The sequence below is a fragment of the Epinephelus fuscoguttatus genome, linkage group LG16 (genome assembly GCF_011397635.1).
Source record: "Epinephelus fuscoguttatus linkage group LG16, E.fuscoguttatus.final_Chr_v1".
Lineage (NCBI taxonomy): Eukaryota > Metazoa > Chordata > Actinopteri > Perciformes > Serranidae > Epinephelus > Epinephelus fuscoguttatus.
The window spans coordinates 40,967,479-40,979,633 of NC_064767.1; the positions used below are offsets into that span (position 1 = coordinate 40,967,479).

Genomic DNA, 12,155 nt, shown 5'->3' on the forward strand with positions numbered 1-12,155 from the left:
AGGGTGATTGGGATGGTTTTTTAATATCCTCCTTCTGTAATCTTTCTTGCCATAAAAAATCCCCAATAAATGATACATTTCTGTAATACTTAAGATGTCACCAATCAATTTGAGGAGGTAAGACAGTGATATCAAATTCCAAGGAGGCATAACATACCCTTATGTAAACTGATCTCAAACTCTTTTTTTTTTTTGGTATTGCTGATTTAAGCTAGAGTAAGCATATTTATTGTACAATTTATTTCACACTTGTTATTTAACAAGCACATTTTTCTTTTCCTATTTAATATTATAAAGTAAGACTATGTGTAAATTTCTATTAAACTTTATTTATGAAGTATGTCCACCTTTCATACAAGATAAAGCTGTCTTTCCTCACTCTCACAATAACCTCCTCCCTTCTACATCCTCCCTTAATTCTCTCCCACCGAATTTCATCTAACACATTTTATTGAGGTGTAAAAAACTAATTTTTGAAGTCTGAAATTCATTGAATACATTTAATTGGGTCAAATAAAAATGTTTGAGTTGTGTTTTTCTCTAGCAAGCTAGTCCAGTGAGCAAAAATGGCCTGCAAAACACCTAGCATAATCCAGCAAGTCCATAAATGTTTTAATGATTGATTAGGGTACTGCACACATGAAGAGGTTGGGAACCAATAATCTAGAGCACACAAGAGCATAAACAATGGTTCTCTATTGCAGGGTTGATCATTTTCTTTATAAGCAGAGCCTTTTAGCACTGTCCCAATCACCCAAAACCATGCTGTACCTTTCATCCAAAGTGTGTTTGGGTTAAACAACAACAACAACAACAACAACAACGACAACAACAAAAAAACCAACTTGATTTCAAAAGCAGACACAAGATATCAACACATTTTTACAATAGTACATCACAATCATGTTTCAATCAAAGGTTTGTGCAAAATATTAGCTATGACAATTCTATGACCTTATCATTAAAACTAGCTAAAGCTCGTCAATTCATGGCATCATGCATTGCAGAGTCAACTTCCCGTATGAATCTTGCCCCACCGGCTTATGTGATGTCTTAAAAAGAAGTTAACAAAGCCAAGAAAGTTCGCTCCTTGGTGTAACTCTCAAACCCGTAAGTTAAAACAAATATCGCGAAAGTTTGAAAGGAATTGGCGTTTAACCAAACTGGAAGAATCTCGTTTAATCTGGGCAGACAGTCTCAAAACTTATAAGAGGGGCCTCCGCAATGCCAGAGCAAACTATTACTCAGCTTTAATAGAAGAAAACAAAAATAACCCCAGGTTTCTTTTCAGCACTGTAGCCAGGCTGACTGAGAGTCAGAGCTCTATTGAGCCTTGTATTCCCTTAGCCCTTAGCAGTAATGATTTTATGAGCTTTTTTAATGACAAAATTCTAACTATTAGAGGCAAAATTCATGACCTCCTGTCCTCAGATAGTAGGCCTACCTATCTAACCTCAAACACAGCTGTAAGACCTAATATATATTGAGATTGCTTCTCCCCAATTTCTCTTCAACAATTGACCGCAGTGATTTCTTCATCTAAATCATCAACGTGTCTCTTAGACCCCATCCCAACTAGACTACTTAAGGAGGTCTTACCTTTAGTTAACACTCATATATTAGATATGATCAATATATCCTTATTAACAGGCTATGTACCACAGTCTTTTAAGGTAGCTGTAATTAAACCTTTCCTAAAAAAGCCCACCCTGGATCCAGAGGTGTTAGCCAACTATAGACCAATATCTAATCTTCCCTTTATGTCAAAGATCCTTGAGAAAGTAGTCGCAGACCAGCTGTGTGATTTTCTCCAGGATAATAATTTATTTGAGGAATTTCAGTCAGGATTTAGAGTGCATCATAGCACTGGAACAGCACTAGTTAAAATTACAAATGACCTTCTGATTGCTTCAGACAAAGGACTCATCTCTGTACTTGTTTTATTAGATCTTAGTGCGGCGTTTGACACTATTGACCATCAAATTCTGCTACAGAGACTGGAACACTTAATTGGCCTAAAAGGTTCTGCACTAAGCTGGTTTAAATCTTAATGAATCATCCTTACGTACCAAAGTTTGTTTCGGAGTTCCGCAAGGTTCTGTGCTCGGACCAATCCTATTTATTCTATATATGCTTCCTTTAGGCAACATCATTAGCAATCACTCTATAAATTTCCATTATTATGCAGATGATACACAGTTGTATTTATCAATGAAGCCAGAAGAAAGTAATCAATTAACTAAACTCCATAACTGCCTTAAAGACATAAAAACCTGGATGAGCACCAATTTCCTGATGTTAAATTCAGACAAAACTGAAATTATTGTTCTTGGCCCCAAACAACTCAGAGACTCTTTATCTGATGACATAGTTTCTCTAGATGGCATTGCTCTGGCCTCTACCACTACCGTAAGAAACCTCGGAGTAACATTTGATCAAGATTTGTCTTTTAATTCTCATTTAAAACAAACCTCACGGACTGCATTTTTTCATCTGCGTAATATTGCGAAAATTAGGCCTATCCTGACCTGAAAAAATGCAGAAAAATTGGTCCATGCTTTTGTTACCTCAAGGCTGGATTACTGTAACTCTCTATTATCAGGTAGCTCTAGAAAGTCCTTAAAAACTCTCCAGCTAATTCAGAATGCAGCAGCACGTGTACAAACAGGAATTAAGAAACGAGATCATATTTCTCCTGTTTTAGCTTCTCTGCACTGGCTCCCTCTAAAATCCAGAATTGAATTTAAAATCCTACTGTTAACTTATAAAGCTCTAAATGGTCAAGCTCTGTCATATCTTAGAGAGCTCATAGTGCCTTATTATCCCACCAGAACACTGCGCTCTGAGAATGCAGGGTTACTCGTGGTCCCTAAAGTCTCCAAAAGTAGATCAGGAGCCAGAGCCTTCAGCTATCAGGCTCTTCTCCTGTGGAATCATCTTCCTGTTACGGTTCGGGAGGCAGACACTGTCTCCACATTTAAGACTAGACTTAAGACTTTTCTCTTTGATAAAGCTTATAGTTAGGGCTGGCTCAGGCTTGCCCTGTATCAGCCCCTAGTTAGGCTGACTTAGGCCTAGTCTGCCGGAGGACCCCCCCTATAATACACCGGGCACCTTCTCTCCTTCTCTCTCTCTCTCTCTCTCTCTCTCTCTCTCTCTTTCTCGTATCCTATTACTGCATCTTGCTAACTCGGCCATTCTGGATGTCACTAACTCAGCTTCTTTTCTGGAGCCTTTGTGCTCCACTGTCTCTCAGGTTAATTCATATCGCAGCGGTGCCTGGATAACGTGACGTGTGTGGTTGTGTTGCTGCCGTGGTCCTGTCAGATGCCTCCTCCTGCTGCTGCTGCTGCCATCATTAGTCATTAGTCATACTTCTACTGTTATTATACACATATGATTATTATCACACATGATGTATACTGCAAGATACTAATATATACTTTCAACATATTGTACCACAGTAGCCAGAACTATAACGATAATATTATTACTTTCATTAATGTTGTAAGCTACTGTCATTATCGTCTGTCCCGCATCTCTCTCTCTCTCTCTCTCTGTCTCTGTCTCTCTTTCTGTCTCATTGTGTCATACGGATTACTGTTTTACTGTTAATTTATTATGCTGATCTGTTCTGTACGACATCTATTGCACGTCTGTCCGTCCTGGAAGAGGGATCCCTCCTCAGTGAGGGTCCACAGGACAGATGGATGTTGTATGCTGTAAAGCCCTGTGAGGCAAATTGTGATTTGTGATATTGGGCTTTATAAATAAAATTGATTGACTGAATTGATTGACCTATGAGGGCATGCAATTTTGATTATGTGGTTTCACAGCTATGGCTAAGCAAAAGATTGTTTTTTCCCCACTCATCAGAAAAAAACCTGTATAGTTATACTGTCCCATGAGACCTTATGTCCCAATCACTATCACTATCACCCACTATGAAATTTTCCAAAAATAATAAAGAGTTGTATGAGATACAGTGTATTATTTCCAATCTTAACTTGACTAAAATATAGCATTATCTCAAACATATTCATTTCAACATTTATCTTAAGTTTCTTTTTAGGAAGTTGGCAACATCAATTCAAAACATTCTGATGTAATGATAGCAGAAAAATAAATGACACACACTCTCTTTTTCCAGCACACAGAAATCACACTTTATAATCCATATTCAGCTAACACAGGCTTTATCCGGTAAATTCAATGTAATACCTTGAAAGATAGGCCTACTTCTTTTTAGCTATTTTGTATAAGTATAAGGAGACTTTCTGGTATATCATCGAAAATTATAGCACACTTCTTCGATTTTACAAGTATTTTGAATTTATCCAGAAATTCTTTGTATGTCAATAATTAAAGATTGTTACCAAGCAATTGGCCGACATGTCTGTATCCCATAGTGACACTGGTCTCTTCAATGAAACTACAGACTGTGCTGTCGTCATCAACCTGGCGCAACCAGCCTGTACTCCACTACCATTACTTTGTCCCGCCCTCATTTCCTCTGTAACACAATTTTTTATTTTCTTTCAAGGGAATCTCTGTCATTTTTCTATGTGTTTAGAAAAAAAGCACAAACTCGAACACTTATTTAACTTTAAATCTCTGATATATTTTTTAAATTATTATTTTAAAGCTCTAAATGACGCTTAAAGAGATCCGTTTGGTCGTCTGTCAATCAAAATTCTCTCATCATGTTAGGTTGAGGCAGCAGAGTTTTTCCACGTCAGTGTGTTTACCAAGAGCAGATTGACAGCTGCTGGAAGGTGTTCCATTTATTCACTTATGGAGGATTTTTTTGGAAGAGTGAATGAATAAGTGGTGTTTGGAAACAACACGTTATCACACCGTGGAATGTCCGAAATTTTCCGTTAATCCTGCTGTCGTCGTGAACTGAACTTTGGTCTTCTTCATTGAGGGTTGGCCGGCTAGCCTGCTAGCTTGCTGAGCTAGGCTAGCAGTAGCTACAGCAGGACTCCATCTTTGAAATAGCAGCTATATACAGGTAATATCATTATTTCTATTCAAAGAAAAGCGTGCCTATGCAGAGGACTATCAACAGTCTTCAGTGTGGTGGAGAGCTGGTCTGGTAGCTTTGCCTTTGAGTAGGCGCCTGTGCTTGAGCTAGTTAATCTCATTAGCCAGCTAGCACCAGCTAACGAATGTTAGCTAACGAATGTTAGCTGGCATGTTTGTTTTATGATCGTTTTATGTTGCACCAATAACATGTATTGAATGTTTTATTATGACTATGTTAGAATAACGTTGGGAATGTCAGGAGCCCTGGCATTAGCTAACTGTTTCTGTATATCTGTAAAAGTACAGGCAGAGATGGTGTACTGCCCAGCTGATATCCTGCTGGTTAGCATTGATATGTAAGTGCAAGTTTGTTGAACAGTGATTTATGTGCTTTGTCGCCATCCTGACCTCCAGTGTCACTAGGAAAACCCCTATCATGGAAAGACGGGTGTAAAAATTAGCTGTTAAAAAAAGTTGCTCTATAAACACTTCAAAGTAATATAGCTAATATTCTGAAAAGCAGGGAGCCCCTCTGACCCCTGAGCAGTCATTCAAACGTAGCATAAGGTACTGATCTGGAGGGGAGGCATGTAAACTCTTAAGATTATTTTGAATGAGCAGAAAGCAGTAATTGGGACAATTTCTGATTGAGAATGCCAACTTTCTTGTTTTCCTGTCTGGTACTCAGGCATACACCACAACACATCCAAAGGAACCCTGCAGAACCTGTTCAGTTTTTCCTGCTCAGTGAAGGCCCTCTTTATACGTCGTATAGAGAATGAGAACAACAAAGGCCCATTTTACACCAGGGGCTTGTTTAGGAGAGCAGGTTTAACAAACTCTGAGTCTAACCCTGAACTCTGAGTTGACTGAGTTTTTGGTTTCAGAACAGCTCAGTCAGTTCAGTGAGTACACTCACTCTGCGTTAAGCTTGTGCACGGTGGATAAGAAAAGCCATCATCAATGGAGCTCCAATACTATGATTTACTATGGCAACAGGAAAATTAAAGAGCACCTCAATTTTAATCCGGGGGATGTAGCGATATTAATGCAAGAATATGCATACTGTGCACATTTATTTAAAAAAGAGAGTGGGAAAAAGTGTCAATACATTAACACACTAAAGTTTTATTCAGTGTTATCCATCATAAGGTCATAGCCTACATAACATTTTAAATATATTTGTACAGCTTTAATCTGACAATGACAAAACACAGGGGCCAGCAACTGAACATTAAAAAAATATAGTCTCTAACATTTAAAATACATTTATTTGTATCAAAGACAGAGACGTGATTGTAAGCTCACAGTCTGATCCAGTAATAATTTTTTGGGTGATTTGCACTTATAAAGGTGTGAAGTTAGATAGATTTTAATTTGTAGAATCTATTTGAATCTTTGGACCAACAGTATAATGTGGCTTTACTTTAGCTGCTTTAACAAATGTAGGCTATATTTAAAACAGCCACTGAAATTCTGTTAAAATCCATTCAGACTATACACAGCCCATTTCAAAACTTAATTTCATTCTGCAGCTGCACCACAATCCTGCTCATTATAACTGTGAACATAAATTCTTCAATATTATAGGAATTATGTTCCGCTAATGGGACCAATCACATCATTAGTGACAGGGCCTAACGATTTTTACAATTTAAACCTATTTTTAAAAAACAATACAAAATAATTTTATTTCTATGATTGAAACTGAGATGACACATTATATGCAATAAACATTTAGTGGAAGTGTTCTAACAAACTGACAGCTGTGTAAAGAGTCACAGTGTTACCTTAAAAAAAAACCTAGCACTCGCAAAAAGACATGCAAGAGTTTAGAGGTGACTTAATGCTGTGTGATATTTTAATGTGAGGGCAAAAACTGCTGTTCAAAGAAATGACTGACAGCACATTAAACCGGTAACTTTAGCTACTTCTAAGTAACAAACTGATATCCAACCAGGATTTTGATTCTGACATATAGTAAACCTCTGCTTTTTAATGCACTTTGATATGCGCTTTGATACAGACTGAATTAGTGAGGAAATGAAACTGCGTGTCTGGCTCTGTAAGAAGGAGGAGACAGAGAGAAACTCAGGGTTTGTTGAAGAAAACCTGCCAGCGAGTGGGTTAGGTTCACAGAGTCACCAGTTACCACAGTTTCAAGGCCCGTTTCCACTGAAGAAGTTCCTGGTACTATTTCGGGGACAGGAACTACTACAGGAACGTTCTCTCGCTCGGCCCTCTCAACCGCCGTGTCTCCACTGAGAGAGTGGAGTAGGAGGAAGGTTCCTGTAAAGTTACCGGGCTCTGTATGTGACATAATCGTTGCTCGACCATTTTGACCGGGGCGACGTAGGGGCCGTACAACATGATTGAGCTAACTGGAGTAGTTTCATGTCGTATCCGACAACGGGAGGCTTTTAACAGATGACGTCCTGATGTTAGCTTTGCTGCTGCTGTTAGCTGTCCCTGTCAGCTGATGCTTTCTAGACATTGTGATTTCCCAAAACTGAATAAATACCACACATAGCACCACAAAACTGCTTTGCTAGCTCAGTCATGTTGTAACTAAGATATCCGCTGGAAAAAATATTTTTTTCACGGACCGTGACCGGAGTTATTACAGACACGGCTAACAGCTAATGGTTAGCCCAGCTAATCTACGATACAAAACGTCACATCCCGCCTTGAGTATATCCAATCAGTAATAATCCCAAATAATCCCCATTCCCCAGCCAGGAGTCTCTCGGGGCCGTTCTGAGTACCTACTCCGAGGCAGGGACTTGTTTAGCCCTGTAAAAGTTCCGGAACTCCGTCCTTTGGGGGTGGTTCCTGCGGTGGAGACATGCACCAACGGCCCCGGCCACGTAAAATTACCCTGAAGTTCCTGCGGTGGAAACGGGCCTATTGACTTAGAGTTTAACTTACCTCTCTTTCTGAAACAAAGTATAGAGTTTCTCTCATCTCAGGGTTAACCAACTCAAAGTTTTCATTAAACCAGCTTTCTGAAACAGGGTCCTGGTATAGAGAATGTGAACAACAAAGGCCCAGTGCACACCTTGCATAGAGACAATGTACAACAAAGGTCTTATTTAAACCTGGCATAGAGAATGTGAATGTAAGGCACCGTTTATACGACAACGATTTCAACTGAAAACTGTAAACTTAAGTTGCGTTTTGGCAGATTGTTTACACAACAGTGGCGTTTTGGGTGCCTGAAAACGCAACAATTTGAAAACGGGTTCCAGAGTGCAACTTTTTGGAAACGGCAGCGTCTCCGTTGTCATGTAAACTTGCAATATGCAGTTCCTCTGAAAACAGAGACTTTTCGCACATCTGTGCATGCTTTCGCCATTGTGTCTTCTTTGTTTTGATTTGTAGTCACCGTGTTGTAGAGGAAGGCGCTTCAGCGCAGGCGCATGGCTTCATGCCGTGGTGTTGCTTTCCAAATATACACTGCCACCCATTGGCCTGGTATGCATACTACAGCGTTTCCAGTAGATTTTGCAGCTCTGTGTGAAGGGGGATTGTTTCAATAACGTCGTCATATAAACGCAGAAGTTTTTTAAAATGCAAAGGACAGACTTTTCTGTTTTTAGAGAAACTGTTGTCGTCTAAACAGGGCCTAAGTCACACTATGTGGGCAGTGTTGTCATGCGAGTTATGCTCCTTTATTTTTATTACCAAAATATAGCCACATTGAAGGACTTCCATGCTTATCCGACTGAAACTGTGTGTGTGTGAGTGAGAGACAGACAAACGAACTACTACTACTACTAGATACTAAAGGCTGTAAGTGTGTGTATAGCATGACAAATCTGCTGTTTACGATGAACAACAAGTGTGGTCTTTGCAAATGGAGATGATGTACTTGTTTATCTGCAAGATTGGGGAAGTCCTGAGAGAAGTCCGGAGACCTGATCACAAGTCAGGGCTTCCCACATGTTTATTTACTTGTGACGGCCCGCTAGGGCTGGGCGATATGTCGATTTTGTACAATGTATTGATATATTTTCAGGAAAGATATAGATTTAGCGTTTGTAGTGATATAGGGTCAAGTTGCGTCACATTACACACACCAGTGTTTAGGGTTGGGTACCATTCATAATTGAACCGATACGGTAGCAGTACCGGTGTCTGGAATTCAGTACTGGAACCAAACGGTACCTTATTTTGGTACTTTTTAACCCTATGGGCCCTAGGCTTTTGGGGTATTTTTGCTGCCTTTACTTTTAAGCTCATATCACAGTCATTATAAAGGCTACATACACATGCTATATCTTGTTTTTTTCAGGGCAATCTGGGCTAACCAGATTTGCCATTCCATGTCCTTCTATGTGCCTGTATTTTATATTAATTTTTATATCAATGAAAAAAACAAATCCGTGTACCTAAATTCTTACATTTTTACATGTACCTCTACCATAGCAAGTTGGAAGTTGACATATTCTGCCATATATGAAGAGGGGAGACTCTCTGGAATCTGGCAATATAAGAACCATGATGCTGGGACATTCTGTCACTTCACAGTTGTCCAAAACATGTGGTTTGTGCCAGGCGGACATAATTGCCAGTATTTTTTCATTATTGCAAGAAATTCCATTGACTCATTCACAAGTCAAAAATGTGTTTTATCTGAAAGAAACATGCAATATTTACATGTAAGATAATAGAAAAATAGTCAACCAAGTGCAATGATGTCCTCCAAGATAATATTTGTTTTTCAGTTTCATTTATATATTGGGGGGACATTTTGGGCATTCGTGGGGGGCACGTGTCCCCCTCAATGTATATGGTGACTACAGCCCTGTCAGCATGCATAATTAGGCTGCAGTTGTCTGGGTGCGCAAAGGTGAAGTGCGCTTGTCTTGTCATACAAAGTTTGATGGAGTGTCAACTGGACAATATGGAGATATTTGCATCTTGAAAGCCGGACTACAAATGTGGATAGACAGGGAGAAACACATGCAAGCCTAAGACGTGGTAAGATACGATATTCCTCACTATATGAAGTGACTGATAACAAGATCTGTATAATGGATTGTAAAGAAATTCGTCAGGTTTTTATTTTGTAGACAGTTGATTTGGATTTATAGCATGATGGGATGACAGCACAATGATGTGTGTGGTATCCTCGGAAAGCTCTGGTCCTGCGCTTTCATGTGATATGCGTGGCATTTCTGTACGAGCCTGCGTTCGCGAGTAATCTATCCAACAGTAATGTGTGTGCAAAGCTGTATGAAAGCTCTGTTATACATCATTTTATTGTAAATTTATCAATTTTTTTCACTGTGAAAACATTGGATTACTGACAAGTGCTTGTCTGCCGTTTGACATGATATGTGTGGCTTCTCACTATGACGCACGGTCGCAGAGAAAATCCACAGAGAAGAACGGGTGTGAATTTGGACGCACTATGCATCATTCGGGCCCATAGTCTAAACTTCTCAGTTTCAACATTTTATTGAGAACATTTAGGAACAGTGCTGCACGTTAATTTTTGTCTGCACATTTTCTTTGTCGCCATTGTTGCTGAGTCTGAGGTGCGAGTCATGCGGTCTCGCTCCGCCTCCACCTCTGGTACCGAAATGAATCGGTACTCGGTAGTACCGACGTGAATCGGTACCAAGTACAAAAAGTACCGAGTTTCGGTACCCAACCCTACCAGTGTTCATCTGTCCTCTCTAATACACTCACATACAGTTTCTCCAGCAACACTCAGAAGCCTCTTTTACACTACCAGATTTTCTGCGAATGTTGGGCCGTTTTGCCGGCAAGCTGTGAGGGTTTAGACACACAGAACCGGATTGGCGAGTTGATCCGAGGTGCCCAATTTTCCGCCTCGTAGGGTAGTCATATTGGCGGAACTCTTTTAGTTTAAAAAGACCGAGGTGGCCTTCCGCCATGAGAGGGGCTGTTGAAGACTTGTGGGAGGAGCTGTTGATGACGCCGCACTTGTGACCCACTGGCGGTGGATAAACAGGAAACATAGCAGGAATAGCAGGAATGAGCAGCTAGTAGCAAGAGGGAAACACAAACCTGACAGACTCTGTAAAGATGAGCAACTGGGGAGACAAGGGATTGCGCGCCCTCCTTGTCCTCGCAAACAAACAGGCCATTAACCATCAGATGACGGGAACGGTGAAGAACGGGCCGACTTAGGAGAGAATTGCCAAAGGACTGACCAGCCGCAGCTTCCCTCAGTCATCACTGTTTATGTGACACGCTGAGCTACATGTTTTGTTACTTGCTCACGCCCCCCATTGCCCCGAAAAAGGCGCATTCTGTATGAACAAAAGTAGGTAGGCTAAGGCGACATTTTGCCGCACTCCCTGATTTTGTTTTTATACTGCCAATGCTGAAAGAAGACTGATTGGGTTTTCCTGCAAATTTGCACAATTCCTGTTTAAAAAGGGCTAGAGAGACACAGAGCCGCTACTCTGTTTGATCTGTCAGTTAATTAATCTACGGTGCCTATGCTTCTCGCTGTCTGCAGTGAACCCCCAATGACTCTGCTTCTCCCCCTCAAACAAGCCGCGTGTGGCTCCTCCTCATCTCTGTCAGCAGGAGAAAAGAGAGAAGGGCGTTTTTAAATGTCTTTGTGTTCAGCTCTCGGTACTTTTGTAGCTTCTAACTAAATCTCTGTGGTTTGGAGTTTAGTTTCTCTCCTTTAGATATCTGCTTTAATTTACTGTTTATGTTCACTATCTGTCTGAAGTTGCTGCTCGAAAACTCAAAATTTCCTTATTTTGCTGCTTCACAAGAAAAAATTTTACATAACAAAATAAGGGGGGACTTTTATTTTTAAGACTTTAGAGGAATTAAAATATGTTTATTACTGTATTAGCAGAACTTTATTTTAAGTCTAGTAATATGGCAGACAGGAAGCGTGAAAGCAGAAACAGCCACAGTCAGTAGATTTACATGTATGCAGTAGTTGAGCTAAGCTCATAGCTCGGCTCAAGTCGGACTTCTCGTCTTGTCTAAGTATAAATGCAGAAGAAAAAATCGAATTTCTGACCAAGTACGTCTGACTCCACCTTGATAGGCGGCGCTGTGTCCTCTTTAATATAGTGCGTATTGAACTAGTTCCTGTTCTTGTTCAGAAACTTTTTAAAATAAATCCG

General features: G+C 40.0%; 1 protein-coding gene across 2 annotated transcripts in view; it reads left to right on the forward strand.

Moving 5' to 3' along the window:
* Positions 1–4,726: 4,726 nt before the first annotated feature.
* The window catches only part of gbf1 (golgi brefeldin A resistant guanine nucleotide exchange factor 1), a 239,332-nt gene continuing 231,903 nt past the window's right edge, over positions 4,727–12,155 (forward strand). For both annotated transcript variants that reach the window (XM_049601155.1, XM_049601154.1), the window contains exon 1: positions 4,727–5,014. The gene's annotated coding sequence lies outside the window, so the exon portion shown is untranslated. The remainder of the gene's footprint in view (positions 5,015–12,155) is intronic.